At 35.9% G+C, this 16,476-nt stretch overlaps 1 protein-coding gene across 1 annotated transcript in view; it reads left to right on the top strand.

The window, feature by feature from the left end:
• Positions 1-2,072: 2,072 nt before the first annotated feature.
• The window catches only part of LOC112047349 (uncharacterized), a 102,201-nt gene continuing 87,797 nt past the window's right edge, over positions 2,073-16,476 (top strand). Inside the window, exon 1 of the mRNA XM_024084446.2 lies at positions 2,073-2,498. The gene's annotated coding sequence lies outside the window, so the exon portion shown is untranslated. The remainder of the gene's footprint in view (positions 2,499-16,476) is intronic.

Genomic DNA, 16,476 nt, shown 5'->3' on the forward strand with positions numbered 1-16,476 from the left:
AATTTCTCAAACCCGCGGACCGGATTCGAACCCACACCCTCCGGAATCGGAGGCAAAGGTCACTATCCACTAAGCTATTACGTCCTAACTCACAAGTGCAAGTTTCGAATTCACCTCAATTCATTCTTGAATATATACCCTCATCTGTTATTCAGAAGTGCTATGAAATAAATGATAGATAATGTTTACTGTGACACATTGGAAATAGATTGCCTAGTTAAATTGCGGCCAAAGACATTTTTCATACAAATTTAGCAAGCCATGAACTAGATCAAAGGCAACCTAATATAGTTAAATTAAGCATAAAATGAGCTATCGCTTCGCTTTATGTAAATAACATTACCTAACTGTTTATATCTGGCAACCCCACAGTTGCAGTGCAACCGTTACTTTTTCAATTATTTTTGGTATATTCTATTAACAAGTGTATGATTTTTTTTAAATAAATCAATAAGGGAAGTAGATTAAATACAAAAAAAAATATCATTTAATACTGTTCGGCTGCAATTTAACTAAGCAACCTATGTGCAATGTATTTTTTTTGTATTGTTCCTTATCCCGATTAAATAATAGATGAGGGTGTATATTTCTTATGCCGGATCTCGTACCATAACAAGAACCGGACAGTTCAACAACTTGACCCAAATATCACGTAACCATAGGTAGTAGTGGTATGTTTATATAAAGATAGTTTACACGTTTATTAGATTACTACTAATTAAGTTATCACTTACTATATAACTAAATTAAAATGTCTGTCTATTGTTTTCGAAATAATTGTTTTCTAAAGTGGTTATAATAGTTTAAAAACAATAAAACACTAATATAAACTTTTTATAATTTTTATCCGTTATATTAGTGGTATCTAAAATGTTTATATTTGTTCGGTCCATCTATGATTCCGAGACTAATTGGTCGCTAACTATGGGCTTTATAAGAAAACTCAGAGTCACACAGCGGGAGATGGAACGAGCTATGCTAGGAGTATCTCTGCGTGATCGAATCAGAAATGAGGAGATCCGCAAAAGAACTAAAGTTACCGACATAGCTCAACGTGTCGCGAAGCTAAAGTGGCAATGGGCGGGGCACATAGTTCGAAGAGCCGATGGCCGTTGGGGTCCCAAGGTGCTGGAATGGCGACCTCGCACTAGAAAGCGCAGTGTTGGTCGACCCCCCACCAGGTGGACTGACGACATCAAGCGAGTCGCAGGTATTTGCTGGATGCAGATGGCTCAGTATCGTGATGTTTGGAAGTCCCTACAAAAGGCATATGTCCTGCAGTGGACGTCCATCGGCTGATATGATGATGATGATGATGAAAAAGTTTACAGGAATTTGCTATAATATCTTTAGAAAAAGTAATACAACGAACAAAGCTGGATATCAGTGTTAATATTATAACAAAACATTTTTAACATTAAGACATCGAGTGTTATATTTATACACTAAAAACATCACAGTGGTAAGTATTAGAGATCGAAAATTTGAGTAATTCGGTCTTCTACTTTTGTTTCTCACTTTACTGTGAGAAACTTTTACAGAGTCCAAAATAGATCGTCTGCGGTAGTTTTAACTAATAAAAGTCCACCTGAAATTTTCAACTGTTTTAAAGTTCTAGTAAAAATAATTCTAACGCATCAGCACTTTTACAGGACATGGAAAAAGTTAAGTCCGAATTTTGAATTAACATGAAACTAAAATTTATCTGTATACATTTATCTTGCTTTGTTCTTTCGAGTTGTTGAGTTGGGCAGTAAAATGTTCGTTTCGTTTGCAAGAAACGCGCTTTTCATACTTGTTTTACTGTTTCAAGATTAGCCAAATCCTTTAAATTCAAATCATCGTTAGGGATTACAAGTTTAAATCGGTCCGTATACTTATGTCAGTGTGTGCGTCACCGCGCTTGTGTGAATGTACAACCATTAGTGTGTACATCGTTTACAGGCTCAAAAATGTTACTTTCCCGCTTCCTCTCACGGCTTTTCTGTAATACGGCTGCTTGTGTGAGTGGGTTGATTCGTTGTTGTATAGCTGGTGTCGTAGTGTGGGTGCGCCGTCCGGGTGCTCGTAGCCCCCGCCAGTGGCGATCCAGCCGTAGCGACGCTACAACGTGTCTACGGCGTAGCATTTGTGTTACTCACAGTACTCGGACAATAGGGCCAGCGGCGAAAGCAGTTTCGTTATTTTTTTCTCAAATGTGTATCTTCCACAAAGCGCTGTTGTGACTCGAAATGGACAATATGGTTGGAAAGTATGCCCTTTGTCCACGTAAAAAGCTATTATCACCCGGCGTTTACGTAATAATTTTGAACATAAATACGATAATGCTATTGTGAAATGTGCTTCAATTGGACTGTTTAATTTATTTTGCGGTAGAAAGTTAAAGTATTATATTGTGTATGAATAATGTCGAGTGACGTTACAGTGTGAGTGGAACTATAAAATAATGGACAATTAACGTGGTATAATGGAATTACATGTTTTATTACTGCATTAAGGTAAATTAGATAAACAATATTAACTTTTTTTATTATTTTTTCTTAATAGAAAATTAGAATTCTAACAATATTTTTAATTTTCACATTTGTAGATTAAGTTCTAGTGCACTTGTTTACTTTTAATCCAACTTTAAATAATTGCTATGAATAAAGTTTGGGGACGTCATTATTTTTTTACTCTTTATAAAAGTTTTTCAGTAATTAAATTATTTATTTCCTTACTTTTTATTTATAGTGTATTTTATTTTATTTATACCTTTCAGTGTTGCTTTTTTTATAAATGTGTCAATGAAACATTCGAGCTTTTGGAACGCAAAATTGTATTGGAGTGCAAAACTCGGCGGTAAGTCTTTGTCGGTGGGGCTGAATGGTGTCCAACTATACCTTGGCAAATAGACCAGCGCTCCAAGTTTAGGAAGTCTTAATTACAAGTAACGACACATAAAATTTGTAAAAAATTAAATAAAAAAGTCGTCTTTATAAATATTTTATTAATTGCCTCATTCGTCCAGCGGTTACCTCGTTTGCTTAATAGTATAAGGTTCAATTTTCAGACCAGGTCTAAAATAAATCACTGGGATTTTCTTAGAAGAATCGCCAGTTCTAGTACACTGTCGTACCTCAGCCATCAAGTAAAGCTCCACTTTTTAAACTTTCTTCTCATCTCATGCCATTATTTCGGATTATGAGAGTGGAAGAATAAACAGTGCACCCGTGTTTAAACTCGCACTTGTGCATTAAAATATCATGTGTATAGATGGATACTCTTCAGATAAGTCAATAGTATTGTTAAAAATATATAGTTAAATGTGATGTAGGATTTCTTTCCACCTCCTGGTATGAACTTTTCGCTTAAAGCCGGAGGGAAAAGTGTCTGTGTGTGTATTTAATGTAACTTAAAAAAAAGACGAAAATCAACTTTCTCTGTTATTAATTAACCGTATTTTTACAGTAATAATATGTGACTGACCGCAATACTTTAGTATTTTTGTATCCGTAGTTATAAAATTTAAAAACAATATTTATATTTGATTTGTTTCACCTACAGTTTTGCTCAGAAAATCGATTATTTATTTATATTTCCATCAAACTTAGCAATTACGGTGCGATGGGCGGCGGAACAACGTGACCTCAATTTGATTTATGGAAAGTAGGTATTATTGGGCATAAAAATATGAATAGACGTATTGCAGAGGTATTTATAATAATTACTCGGAACGATACGATACAGAAAGTTATCTTAAGTCAGACACTGACGATCCAATAAGCTCTAAAAGCTTGACAGCCGATAACACTAATCTTGACATCATGCTGATCGCGGCCAACACACGATCAGTTTTATCGGACGTCAAGCCGTTAGCGCTGCAGGCATGTGAGTTTATTGGATGATGAGTGGCTAGCATAATCCATTTTTCATATATAGCCCACGGTATGAAAAAAATATGGGCAGTAAAGCCTGCACGCTGTTGGCGGACGCGCACGCCGCGGCCTGCTCCTCCTCGCTTTATGGCGTCAGTCCACCTGGTGGGGGGTCGACCAACACTGCCCTTTTTAGTGCGAGGTCGCCATTCCAGCACCTTGGAACCCCAACAGCTATCGGCTCTTTGAACCATGTGCCCCGCTCATTGCCACTTCAGCTTCACAACTCGTTGAGCTATGTCATTTCTGATTCGATCACGTAGAGATACTCCTAACATAGCTCGTTCCATCACCCGCTGTATGACTCTGAGCCTTTTTATGAGGCCCATAGTTAGCATTCATTTTTGTTATGCGGGCTATTAGACCTTCAATTTTATAGCCCGCATAACATAACTGCGCAATTTTAACTGAACAGATTTGTTTAATCAAAATTTTAAGCAAAGTCGTTTGAATAAACTGCACAGTTCTCAGTTATGGCTAAACACGGTCGATTTAACTAAACAGTTCATATTTGATAGTTAAAACTGAAGGTCTGTAGCCCGCATACGTAAAGCATAATTTATCGTATGTGTGCGTGTTAACTGCTCTGCATAGTGATAGGATTTAACGTCAAAGAACAATGTCCCAGTCAAGCGCAGCTGTAAGCAAATAACTCTGCTTTTGCTGGCAACTAGGTTGAGTTGATTTCCCGGTAAAGCTGTAAGTTCGTTCGCTATGTACGTTTGCAATTACGCTCTACATTGAGGACACCGACTTCATCTTATACAAATGATGTCTGAAGATCTGCGGGTTAATGGACTTATATGTTAATGAAAAGAAAAAAAAATAGTAAATGAAAATCAAAATATTATAAAGCTTGTGATATAATTATAGTTACATAATTTATGGTTTTCAAAAATTCCAAATTCAAGTAGGCTCAGTTTACAAGCACTTTTGATACGTCAGTTGACTATTTGTAAAGATTCTACCACCGGTTCGGAATTTACAATTTCTTATAGTTTTACTTCCTGTGTGAAGGTGGAAGCTGATCCAACGGCCTCCAAGCATTCTTTATTTAAGGAACTCATCCATGGTGTAGTAACCTCGACTAAGTAAATAAGTACAAAAAACTTTTGTTGAGCAGTGATAGCCCAGTGGATATGACTTCTGCTTCCGATTCCGAAGAGTGTGGGCATGCACCTCTAACTTTTCACTTGTGTGTATTTTAATAAATTAAATATCACGTATCTTAAACGGTGAAGGAAAAAAATCGTGAGGAAACTTGCATACCAGAGAATTTTCTTGATTTTCGGCGTGTGTAAAATGTGCCAATCCGCATTGGGCCAGCGTAGTGGACTATTGGCCTAACCCCTCTCATTCTGGCCGGAGACTGGAACTCAGCAGTGTGCCGAATATGGGTTGATAATAAATTGTAATACTGTATTCTGTCAGTATTATACAAAACTGGTAGTATTTTATATTTCAATAAAGTAAATAGATGAAAATGGGTGTCAAATGTTATGCCCTCTCATAACTATGCCACGCTAACCTTTTAACCAGAGTTTAAGGTAACTATAATAAATCCTTTGTTTAAATAACCCATCTAGGTCATAAAGCTTAGTAAAGTGGCGTGAGTTTCCCACGATTTTGTAAAAGAACATTAGGCGATAGAGTAAAAAGGATACTGTAATGTATTGTGGTTGTAGACTGAATTTATTGCTATTCTAACGGTTTTTAGTGATTATCAGCGGTTACGCTTTGGCATTGATTAATCCTACTAATACTATAAACGCGAAAGTTTGTATGGATGTTTGTATGTTTGTTTGTTACTGTTTAACACCGCTACTACTAAAGCGATTGGGCTAAAATCTAAAGAAAAAAAAGAGAATTAAGAAAATTCTGCGGTGTGCAGGTTTCCTCACGATGTTTTTCTTTCACCGTTTGAGACACGTGATATTTAATTTTTTAAGTTGGTGGTGCATGCCCCGGACCGGATTCGAACCCACGCCCTCTGGAATCGAAGGCAGAGGTCAAATCCACTGGGCTCACGTATCTTAGTTACTAGGTAAACGTAATGTGTATTCCAAGAAACTAATATTTTTAAGTCTCCGCCTTCTCTGTTTATTTTTAATTTCATTAAAACGGCGCAGCTAAGCGAATCTGAGGCTTTTTACACGCGTTCAACTCACATTTTCGAAGAAAAGGCCGTATATCTATATTTTTAATGATACTGCGGGTGTATGGGCGCACAAAGGCGCTTCGTTAATAGGGTTCCCACTCTAAAAGGCTTTGAAAACCTTCTTTGGTCGAGACAAATTCTTCATTACATTTTTTTTTTAATAGTTTACAAGTTAGCCCTTGATTAAATTCTCACCTGATGGTACGTGATGTTGTAGTCTTAGATGGAAGCGGGCTAACTTGTAAGGAGGAGGATGAAAATCCGCACCCTTTTCGGTTTCTACACGGCGTACCGGAACGCTAAATCGCTTGGCGGTACGTCTTTGCCGGTAGGGTGGTAACCACGGCCGAAGCCTCCCACCAGCCCGACCTGGATTAATTAAGAAAATCTCAATCTGCCCAGCCGGGGATCGAACCCAGGACCTCCGTTTTGTATATCCACCGCGCATACCACTGCGCCACGGAGGCCGTCGGCTACATTTCAGTAGGTTGCGGAATATTATTGAACTTAATAAAATATAGGTTTCGAAGACAGAACACAATTTATAATATATAAGACAAAATAATAATATATAAAATATAAGACAGGTTTTTAGCGATATTCTATACTTTGTCAACGTACCTGAAGAAAATTTAATACCAGATTTAATTAATTTATTTATCCAGAATGGGTACTAATTTTGTCAACATTATTAATATGTATTTATTTGATAAAAAATGTCTCAAGAAATTATGAGACTTGCACATAATTATAATAAGGTAGTTGACTCATATCAAATTTATTATAAACAAAATTAATTTCGCATAACATATGGAATAAGGGTCTGAAATATATCGATATAAAACTTAACTTAAATATCGTGTATTTTTTAAAATTTTTCGTCATAAACGTTGTCGTCCATTTTGTGACGTCATAAAGTTAAATATATATTAAAAAATATAAACTTTTACTTAAAAAACTTTGATATTTTTTTTTTCAATCTAGTAGAACGACAATGAACAATTTAAGACCATTTAAAAAAAAGTGTCAACTAGTATTAATTGTTTGAAATCTGTGTGTGTAATGATACGGTTATAAATGAACAAAGCCATAATATTTGATTTGGATAAGTAAGCCCGTTTTTTAAGTTATAAAATTACAACGAAAAGTGGCATTGATTTTTATTTAAATAGATTAACAATACAACAATTCACCAGCCACCAGCAATTTGTATTAAATTGTATTGAAAAAAAAATTTAAGCTTTTAAATCGTATAAAGAAAATAGTCTGCAGCATTACTTGAAATTGCCTACATTATTATGGTAAGTACTTCGCCAGTAAAAATAGAGTTGAGGTGAAAGAATAATTTGGCGTCGACCCACTACAACGATAACAGTAAAAACTTGGCAATATCTCGAACAATTGATAAATGAATGAGCTTTTTTTCCACTTTAATTGTCAAACGAGATCTATGAAATTGAAATTTCTGCCGCCTGAGGCATGTAAAATTAATTTCATGAAATTGCAGAGTAAAAAATGTCCAGGTGAGGATGTCCGTGTAAAATTTTTCACATTTTATTTTACATCCGGGATAGTGGAAGCAATCGTAGCTTTGTTTATTTCGTTTCACAGTTTTCGTGTATTGATAAAAAAAAAAGTTTAAATTAACACTAGCCTGCGACGTGTTTTGTTTCTGTATTCCCGCGAGTCTAAAAAATCTTTTAAAATTAATTTTACTGTAGCTTATTTTTTTTTTGGGTGATAAAGGTTTTATATTACATTTCGGGACATGTGCATTTTTCTTTACATTACGACACATGTGCGTAACATTATAATATTGAAATTGGTGAAAAAGCAATACTTTACGAGCAAATGTGTTTTATAAGACATTGCAAACTTTGAAGAGGTATAAAAAGTACTTTTTCTTATTCCACCATCTTTTTAGCAACAACTCTGTAACGGATATAATTAAAAAAAACCCTCAGCGAGCCTATCAAAACACTTCAAGATAATTGGGTAGAATAGTGCAGCAAGCGATTGTTACCATAGAAAATAGCACGGATATAGTTAAAACGAAACACCCTTGTATTTCTATGCTCAAGACTACATTCCAGTGTAAATGTTACTGTTATAGCAGACTTGCACAAATAACTGTTTGCGCTTATTTGTGCAGTACCCGATCTCTGTGGCATGTATAAATAAACATGAAAGCTCTCATCTCACTATATCTACACTGGTGGAAGATTTATCTAATGTAATTTATGTGTAGCTAGACACGAGTGTCAATGAATAAAAATAAATGACGAATGTTTAAACGCATCATCTCTTGCGAATAGAGAATCATTATTGATAATTTTTTTAATGTTTTCAGTTGATTTTTTTTAACGTAACTACAACATAGATTTTTTTTTTATGTAGTAGGCTTACGCTTGACCACTATCAAGCCTGATGGAAAGCAGTGATGAGGTCTAAGATGAAGCGCACTTGCCTAGAAGGTGCCTATTCACTCTTGCCTTGAAGGTGCACAAATTATACGTGATAGGAAACACAGACGCCGGAAGGGCAATCCACATTTTGGCAGTTTGGCAGATTCGCAATTTGACCCGAGGCAGATTCGCAATTTGACCAGAGTATTTTAGGATTGTTTCTTAAAATTAAATATAGTTATGAGCGAAAGACTCAAGTTCTGAATGGACATTATAATTTCAATGTAATATTTTTGTATACCAAGTATATCATCATCATCATCATTAACAGCCGATGGACGTCCACAGCTGGACATAGGCCTCTTGCATGGACTTCCAAACAAAACGGTCTCGAGGCGTAAGCATCCAGCGACTCCCCGCAATCCGCTTGATGTTCTCAGTCCACCTAGTGGGGGTCGACCAACACTGCGCTTTCCAGTGCGGGGTCGCCATTCCAGCACATGCACCTTGGGACCCCAACATCCATCGGTTCTTCGAACTATGTGGCCTGCCCATTGCCACTTCAGTTTCGCAACTCGCTGAGCTATATTAGTGACTTTGGTTCTTCTGAGGATCTCCTCATCTCTGATTCGATCACGCAGAGAAACCCCATAGCTCGCTCCATCGCCCGCTGATTGAATTTGAGCCAAGTAAATGGTATGTGTATAATAAGTAGTACACAAAAAAAAAAAACAATTTGAATGAATAATTTTTTTTTTAATTTATAGAACTTATATAGAACTACCTGAACGTTTTAGAGTCCTAAGGATGCTCTGATTTCGGGATGAAACAGGCGTCCTGTCAGATCTGGGTGACTTTGGCGCACGGGTTCGTCAGATTATAGTTTTGACGGCCTCCGTGGCGCAGTGGTATGCGCGGTAGATTTACTAGACTGAGGTCCTGGGTTCGATCACCGGCTGGGCCCATTGAGGTTTTCTTAAAATTGGTCCAGGCCTGGCTGGTGGTAGGCTTTGGCCGTGGCTAGTTACCATCCTACCGACAAAGACGTACCGCCAAGCGATTTAGCATTCCGGTACGATGTCGTGTAGAAACCGAAAGGGATGTGGATTTCCATCCTCCAAATTGATGATTGCATCATCACTTACTGGTGAGATTGTAATCAAGAGCTAACTTGTAAGGAATAAGAAAAAAATAATAGTTATCTCCGAGATATTAGAAAATTAGATCAATAAATTGCTAAATACACCTCTGGTTAAGAAAAACCAAACTAATACACGTAAATAAGCTATCAAAAACATCAAGAAGCATTTTGTTATCCGGTCAATTTGAGCCCCTTGTAGTAAAGCTAAACAACGTACCTACATATGGAGTAGTTTCGGGCGGAGGTCTTTTATAGCGGTCACAGAGCAGGCTGTAAACAAACTATCCCGCATGGGTTCGAATGTAATCAGAGGGTAGCTATAATTTACAGACAAGGTTAACGATATATCTTTTGCCGGCTGATGGTTAAGAATTTGTTAGTGGAAGTTGGCAGAAGCGGTCACCGACTTTTTGATGGAAATAATATTCTTCTTCATAATCGTTCACTCTTGGCAGAGTGATTGTGGGTGCGATGAGCCACGCCTTCTGTGCAATGCTCCTCCAGTTTTGACAATTGGCTATGGGAACACACCACCATGGATGGATTGTGTGGCAGCATTGACTAAATCCGTCTATCGCGTTGAAGATTTGCCTCTAGATCTTTTGCCTGCACCACCAACTGCTTAATTGAATCCTGATTTCTGCAAATATTGTAATAATTATGTGTATTAATGCGTGAAGCGAAAGCTTTCGTTTCATGTTTACGATGGTTTATTCGAAAGAAATTAAGTTGTTGTTGTAAAATGAATGTTATCATGATCATCATCATTATCCACCCATATTCGACTCACTGCTAAGCTCGAGTCTCGTCTCAGAATAAGAGGGGTTAAGCCAATCGTCCACCACGCTGGCCCAATGCGGATTGATAGATTTCACACAAGCAGGGAATTAAGAAAATTCTCTGGTACACAGGTTTCCTCACGACGTTTTTCCGTCACCCTTTGAGACACGTGATATTTAATTTCTTAAAATGCACACAACTGAAAAATTGGAGGAGCGGATTCAAACCCACACCCCCCGGAATCGGAGGCAGAGGTCATATTCACCGGGCTATCACGGCTCCTATATATATATATATATATACCAGTATAATATTACACTCGTGTTTAGAGTTAACATGGAGCTTGATAATACCTGTAACTGTTTCAACCAACTTAAGGTTATTTAAGGTTACTTTCGTGTAGACATGACTTCCAGTGAACATATTATCTAGATTTGAGTTTAACATGAATTTAATTTAAGAACACGAGCAAAATTATTTTACTTTACATAATTATGCAAATAGTTAATGCGTGTTGATTATTATTGTACTATTACATAATATTTTTTTTTTTTGCTACACTATTGAAATTAACAACGTTCCAATATCGTCAATGTACGATAATATTCCAATATCAACAGCTAATATCGCCTTACGTAATTCGTACTGAAGATAAAATCATATTTTTTTAAAACCAATTTATTATATCTCATAAGCCGGGTCCAGACGTGTGTAACGCGTAATGTAAGATTACGTGTAATTTACCGTCAACAGTGTGGACGGCACACGAACTCAAAGCGAATTGTCTAAGCGAATCTATTTCAAGAGCGGTTTCCAATAGTTGCTACGAACATGCTGAATAGGAAGGTCGTTATAGCTGGTGCTCCTTTTATTTTTCTACTATGTGTCTACTAAATGAAGACCAGCCTTTGTGTTCGCGCAAAATAACGACAGCCGTTGGATCAGCCCGAACGTCGGCGCGATCGTTACATGTAATGCTCGTAGTGCTGCCCACACGTAGAATTTGATTTTTTTTTTTTATTCTTTACAAGTTAGTCCTTGACTACAATCACACCTGATGGTAAGTGATAATGCAGTCTAAGATGGAAGCGGGCTAACTTGTTAGGAGGAGGATGAAAATCCACACCCCTTTCGGTTTCTACACGACATCGTACCGGAACGCTAAATCGCTTGGCGGTACGTCTTTGTCGGTAGGGTGGTAACTAGCCACGGGCGAAGCCTCCTTACATTACAAAGTGGATTACATTACGCGTTACAGATGTATGGACCCGGCTTTATATTATAAAAGTTCTAAGGCATATTCACTGTCACATTCAACACGTTGGGTGAAATTTATTTTCAATCCAAATAAAAACTATTGGAAAAATGGTTCGGCAGCCATGCAAATCCACATTATGCGGTGACGTTTCGGTTGACATTGCAATAAAGCCCGTGATAATAAGTGTGACGTATCGTTGGCGTTTTGATACGGCTTCGTATTACAAGTTAAAAGCGCTTTGACATTGCAACTTTGCCAGTATAACGCTTTAAAGCCGAGGATTTTCATTCGGTAATTTAGTGTTTCCAATTTTGAAAAAGAATTTTATTCAAATTTATTTGATTTAAAATTGTAGTTTGGTCACAGAAAACATATGGTTTGGTGATTGTCATGAATAATGGTCACTTAAAGGTTTCGTTTTGGGTTGGATTAGACTGCAAAAGCTCTATTTATGAAACTCAGTTTTTGTTTTTTTAAAGTAAACATAATAATAGCCATATTTTAAAGCATTATAGGATAAAATTGTATAATACTATAAATATTATAGTGGTTAAAAACCCTATATTTTCATTGATTCGTATATTTATTCAATAAGCGAGACATGAATGCCAGTGTCCCCTAATGTTGAAGATATTGAGATTAGAAGTATTGATGTATGCCTCATTAAACAGGATAATGCATTCTAGTTTGCGATGACGCGTTCAAAGTAGGCGTCTTCTTCCGTTAATCGATAACAAATAAAAAAAATGTCAAATACATCAAACCTTATTGATTCGGTTTGATTATTACATTGTTATAACATTGGACGTTGGAACCAATATCACTGTTTGTACTCGTAGAGCCGATACCTCGATTGAGTGGACTCATTGTTTGGCGCAGAGCGTAACTCCATTGTGGGGGAAATGTCACAGCCTACAAAGACCATGTTAGTTGATATCGCACGTTCTGTACCGTTGTACTCTGGTGTCGAACGTTTACACAATACGCCCTTTCAGATAACTTGTTACTGGGGTTCTGTAAGTTGTGGTGTGCATTTTTTCAATTAAGTACCTACCTATAAGCACTGAGCCTTTGCTTGCCTCAAAGGCATGCACCTTTTCATTATGACCCATAAGATACCCATATTGCTGGTTGTAGTAAAAACGGAAATTGAAAAAAGAAAGAAAATAAATTTATTTAAATTGAAAAGTTAGAGACATTCAGTACCCTACCCTTATGATACCGACATACTTATTATAAATAATTTATTCAAGTTATTTTAGCACTAGCGAAATTATGTGTGAAATTCGGGTTTAACGCTTAAAGGTTGGTAATTTCTACTATAATTAACCATTCTACTAGTAAATCATTGGCATTCGTTACATTTATAATAAATAATATTATGATTCTGTAAGACTGAATTTTTGTTTAATTAAATAGTTATGTTAAAATGCTAATTTTGTTTTGACCAATTTAGCAACTATTCTAGAAGTTAGTTAATTTGGAAGTTTATTCTCACTAAAAGTTAAGGCAACCAAATAACTTATTTTATATCAATATTATATTATCCGATTTTTAATAGTAATATTTAATGGAACACTAATAATTTTAATTTGTTTAACGTACGTACAGTAAAGTTCCGCCCATGATTATTATATTATAATATTTAATTAAATAGTTAGTTAATCTTTAATACGTTACTTTAGGACTTATTCGTAACGTAATAAGTTATGTGTAGCGGTCTTTTTCTGTCATCGCTACCCGTCCCCCGGCACCCGCAGACCGTCGGGAGTGTTATGAACAAAATCGCCAAGCTATAATATTATGTTGTACCTCAATAACAATTGTTACCGTGTTTGAATACAAACCGTAGCTACCCAAATGGATGCTCTGATGTAATCCGTTCTAAGCAGCTCGTGTGAAATTTTGGGCGCGTACGAAATTCCGAATGGAACCAATCGGTTACCTCTAAGAGGAATTTCCCACCAATTTGATAAAGGCCTGAAACGAGGGGAAAGGTGAGAAACTGTTAATCGAGCAGATTATTATTATTAGGTGGATATATCACTTTATTATGTTAGTGTATTATTATGATTTTAGTTCCAGTTTTATATCTTTTAGTAATATTTGACTTTGTGGATATGGGTGGGATTATGTTATTACCTAATAAAGTGCCCTAAATTAGCAATTTACAAAATTGTTCTTTATATAGATTACTTTCGCGACAACCCTCGATAAAGATAAACTGTTGTTGTTGTCAACTTTTATATTTTTAAAATCTTTTATTTGACTTGCAATGATGTAAGGGTGTTAGGATGTAGGATATTAGGGTGGATTCTTTGAGCTCAATTTTGAAGTAGATATCTTCAACCGATTGAGCTGAAATTTGTATACACAATTAAAATTGGATGACAATGCACGTTATTATTATATGACGTTAATCTAAATACAATATGGCAGACCACCCAAGGTGGCGGGATAGTTATTTTAAAATGAATATACATTTTTTGCAATTAGTTTCCCATGATACCCGATGATAGGTATATGATACCCGAGTCCTGTTCTACCGTACTTATCAATAGTAAATACAAAAGCTGGAAATCTTTTAACGGCTTTTAAAATAACGAACGACGGCCTTCGTTATTTTAAATATCGCATCGCATGTTCTAATTTCAAACGCTATTTCTGTATTAAATTAAAGAAAAAATAAAAAACGGATTTTTGTTCATGACGATGAAAACAGATTTCAGAGTTTCCCGAAATAAAGGGATAAATAGATAGACAAACGAATAACCAAATAACGGTTCCGTTATTTCTATTGATGTACTATACCTACCCTGAAAACAGATTTGAATAAATATAAATATAAAAACTTAAACAAACAAACATTTATATATTTTAAACAAATATAAATAGTTTCAGTTGTGTCCATTCCAACAGAAACGGTTGTAAAACATATTGTGCTTCTCCTACCAACACGATCATTGTAGAGCTCGCAAGCCTGCAGTGCTTCAAAAATTGCTCGCCAGGAAATTGAATCGAATTTTGAAGATACCATTTTTACAAACGCCGTTCAAAGAATGAGCGCGAAATGGGAAAATATTGTTTTATCGAATATTGTTACAGCCCCGCCGGATATAAAGCTGAAGTTGAGAACTAAAAAAATCAACCCGTTATTAGATCTACAAACTTTTGTAACATGCAGTCTATCTCATATCTTTTTTATACACATGCAATATGCATATTTTGATCGAGCATCGATTGATTTTACTATTTCATAAATGGCTGTTTCAGAAAGTTTTATCATCTACTCTGACTGGTCACTTTATGTATTTTAATTGCTCAGTGTTTTAATTTCGAGTCCTAGGTCGTTCTAGTAATAACTATTAGATATCGAGAAATTCCCAGTAAGTAGTAGGCTGTATTTACGAAGTTGGTGATATTACTCCCCATTTCGTTTTTGAGAATGTTAAGATTCAATTTTAGAAGACAATTTGTAGCGTAGGTATAGATGTTAACTCACCACTGTAGCACAACACAATCTTTCTAAAAGTGTCTAGTAAAGAAATAAATACAACATTTCTTACGTTTAATAAAAAAAGTACATTTTATCGAAGTAACTTTCAGAAAAGTTCATTGACATTCCAGAGAATTGTATAAACATCGTTTTGTATTATATGTGTTTGAACAGAAAACTCAACTTCAACATTTTTAGCGTATACCTGGAAAGGTAAAATGCCCTTATGAATTTTTATATAGGCCGGGGAATGTTTATGAGACTTCAAATATGCCTGGAGGCCGAATATATTTCGGGACGTAAAACAATTTGAAGACCTATAGGCGTATTTTGCTTAACTTTCTTGGCCACAAAATTTTTTGCATATAAAATGAGTTATAAAAGTATTTTCCGATAAGATATTATAGATACATGGCCTGAGGGTAAAGCTAGGTTGGCATTAAATTATTTATCAAGCATATCCCTGTCTACATGCATTTAGGTACGAGTAGGAAACAACTAAAGAGTTAGGTACGTCTATACCTAATAATACCCTCAAATAGATGCACGACATGACCACTGAGTTTTGCGACTTGGAATAGTTCTTTGGAATATTGTGGAGTCTATACACATAATCACAGCAAGTCATATAGCGTAAGAAGTGTTTTTACGCCTTGGCCGTTTGTATGCAACTGACAGACGATGTAGTCAATCCAAAATGGCCGCCACTCGGTTGTCAAGCTGATAAGACATTTGAATGACAGTGACAACAAGTTTTGATACGGTTATTTCTCAAACTACCTGCTGGTCATGGCAATTTCCAACAATTATAAAGGAGTAAAGTTTGTCAGTTTTTGAATTTTTGATATTTATTATTTTTACAATTGAAAGCCATGTTATTAGTGAGTGTCATATCCTATCTTATTTCCATGTATTAATCAGTATCCGGGCACGGGAACTACGCGGGTGAAACCGCCAGGCGTTAGCTAGTTTACAATATTTTCTTAAGTCACGTGATTTTGTATTCAATATTAATTTATTGTTAACTAATCGAATATACTGACCGATTTTGGACTGTGTAATGAATTATATTATTATTGATTTCATGTTAATTATATGAGTTGGCCATTAGACCAATGTTAATGAATAGGCCAGGATATCGTGTATTAAGTTAACATTCATGAAATTACCAAAATTGACCTTTTGGTTTCCAAATTTTAGTATAACAATAAAAATTGCCCTAGTAGGAAATGTGGGTTATTAATAAAGGTATAATTACACTTTCCGGTTTCGAGTCGGAATAGCCATCAGTTACGCAATTAAAGCGTATGAAGCGGTCCGG

The sequence above is a fragment of the Bicyclus anynana genome, chromosome 14, assembly GCF_947172395.1.
Source record: "Bicyclus anynana chromosome 14, ilBicAnyn1.1, whole genome shotgun sequence".
Lineage (NCBI taxonomy): Eukaryota > Metazoa > Arthropoda > Insecta > Lepidoptera > Nymphalidae > Bicyclus > Bicyclus anynana.